The 2,500-nt window shown below is 55.2% G+C and overlaps 1 pseudogene; it reads left to right on the top strand.

Moving 5' to 3' along the window:
* The window catches only part of LOC119451271 (large subunit ribosomal RNA), an 8,140-nt pseudogene that overhangs the window by 2,016 nt on the left and 3,624 nt on the right, over nucleotides 1–2,500 (top strand).

The raw sequence follows: 2,500 nt of genomic DNA, 5'->3' as shown, positions 1-2,500 counted from the left end.
AGATCGGCCCTTCGGGGCCCAGTGCGGCAACGCAAACCAGCTCGGAGACGCCGATGGGAGCCCCGGGAAGAGTTTTCTTTTCTCTGTAAGGAGATCGAGTCCCTGGAATGGGTTCACCCCGAGATAGGGACGGTGGCTCCGTAGAGCAGTGCGGCTCTTGCGCTGTCCGGTGCGCTCCTGTCGGCCCTTGAAAATCCGAGTGAGGGAGTGTGATTTTCGTGCCGGACCGTACCCACATCCGCAGCAGGTCTCCAAGGTGAACAGCCTCTAGTCGATAGACCAATGTAGGTAAGGGAAGTCGGCAAAACGGATCCGTAACCTTGGGAAAAGGATTGGCTCTGAGGGCTGAGCCGGTCGGGCTGGGGTCCAGAAGCAGGAACGGCACTGCACCGGGACTGGGCGAGGCTCGCCGCCGTAAAAAGCGGTGCGGCCGAGCCCGGACCAGCGTCGGGACCTTCCTGTGGAAAGCCACAGCTGTGCATTTTCCGTGGGCTTCGCGCCTGAGGTTCTTGCTTCGGCCGGCAGAAAACAGCCAACTCAGAACTGGCACGGACCGGGGGAATCCGACTGTCTAATTAAAACAAAGCATTGCGAGGGCCGTTGACGGTGCTGACGCAATGTGATTTCTGCCCAGTGCTCTGAATGTCAACGTGAAGAAATTCAAAAAAGCGCGGGTAAACGGCGGGAGTAACTATGACTCTCTTGTCTGGGGGAGAAGTCCTACCACCACCTGCGCGTGGTTCCCCCTGCCGCCGTCCCGCGCTCTGGGGTAGTTGCATTTGTAATGTCCTCACGCGCAGGCGGCGCAACGGTGGAGGCACAGGGGCTATCAGGGTTGCCACCCCTCCTAGCCCGACAAATTCACTTGGCCCGCAAAATCAAAAGAAACAGAAAGAAAGCGGCTGCCAACAGGCAGTCGCACCAAGTGCAGCGGCAAGACAGGGAAGTACTCGTGCTCAGAGTGCACGCGGTCAGCCAGTGGTTCCTCCTGAGGCAAGCATCGGCTTTTTATGCGAGAAGTGCTGCCGGAGGTTTACCACAAAGCGAGGACTAAGTGTCCACCAGACGAGAATGGGACATGGCACTAAGCCCAAGACGGGTGAGGCTGTCAGGCCGACAGCGGACAGCCATGTTGGTTCTTCGATTGAATGTTCTCCAGGTGAAGGATGTGAAGGCACAAGTGGAGAACTGGACCGGAATTTGAGTAATCAGACCGTTTCAGTGGCCCAACTGGTCACAATGGCGAATCCAAGCGATTCTGGCCAAAGCAATGACTCCTCTCAAGAGGATCTCTGCCCGGACAATGCGAAGGCGGCTCCCTCTACTCCTCAGTCTCCTATTGCGTCCGCAGCGGTGGTTGTGCGCAGGCCAACCGGCGACGACAATCAGGCAGACTTGAGGACTAGAGTGGCCACCTCCGACTTTCCAGACCCTGGGGTGTCCGCAGCGGCGGTTGTGCGCAGACCTGCCGGCGACACTGACAGGATGTCTATGTGGAAAAGTACGGGGGCACGGCCAAAAGACTTGCGGCAAATCCCGCCTAGTCTATTAACCGATTCGGAAAGTGAAGAGGACACCACGCTCTGTGGTAGATCCTCTTCCAAAACTCTTCCTGGAACTGGGCCAGGTGTCGTGGCCTCTCAGAGGTCTGATGATGGAGCTGATAACAGCTCAAGGGCTGAGAACTTGGCTGTAGTTGATGCGAATGCCATAGCGGCCTCTGGTGCTCCAACCTCACAATGCAGCTCCCATTTTGCATGTCAGGAATGCAATCGAGCATTTAGCTCAAAGATTGGCCTCAGCCAACACCGCAGACATGCACACGTTGAAGCATATAATGCTGAAATCAACATTGACCGATGTAAACCGAGATGGAGCAAGGAAGAAGAGTACTTGATGGCTGTATACGAAGCTCAGCTTCAAGAAAAGAAAGTTTACAACATCAACCAGGAGATGGCGAAGAAGTTTCCACATCGATCTCTGGACAGCATTAAGTCACACCGCAGAACCCAAGGTTACAAGGATATGGTCAGCGACATAATATCTCGTAACCGACAAGTGATTATGGAGGAGCCTGGAGACGAAACAGAGGCTACGACTGCCACCGAGCCTCCTGAAGATCAACGAGCAGCAGTGGTAGACGAGATCAGATCGCTGGTGACTAAGCCACCACCACGGGCATTCCAAGCCCATAGACTCTGGGAGATCGCCAAGCGATTTATCGGTGGCGAGGATATAATTGTGCCTCTCAACGCCTACTTGCGCGAAATCTTCTCCGACGACAACAGGCCGCCCCCCAGGAGGCCTCAAGAGCCAGAGAATGAAAGCCGACGCAAGAAGAAGAAGAAGGCCTATGCAATGTGTCAGCGACTCTTCAAGAAAGACCGCACGCAGTGCATTAGGAATATCCTTGACGAGACCGGCAGATCGAAGATAGCGAATCCAACTGCTTTCCTTGAAGAATGGAAGAGTATCATGGAAGCTCCAGTCGGGCGGAGTA

Source organism: Dermacentor silvarum, chromosome 4 (assembly GCF_013339745.2).
Source record: "Dermacentor silvarum isolate Dsil-2018 chromosome 4, BIME_Dsil_1.4, whole genome shotgun sequence".
Taxonomy (NCBI): domain Eukaryota; kingdom Metazoa; phylum Arthropoda; class Arachnida; order Ixodida; family Ixodidae; genus Dermacentor; species Dermacentor silvarum.
The sequence above is the reverse complement of the archived record's forward strand: the minus strand, read 5'-3'. Positions and strand labels throughout refer to the sequence as shown.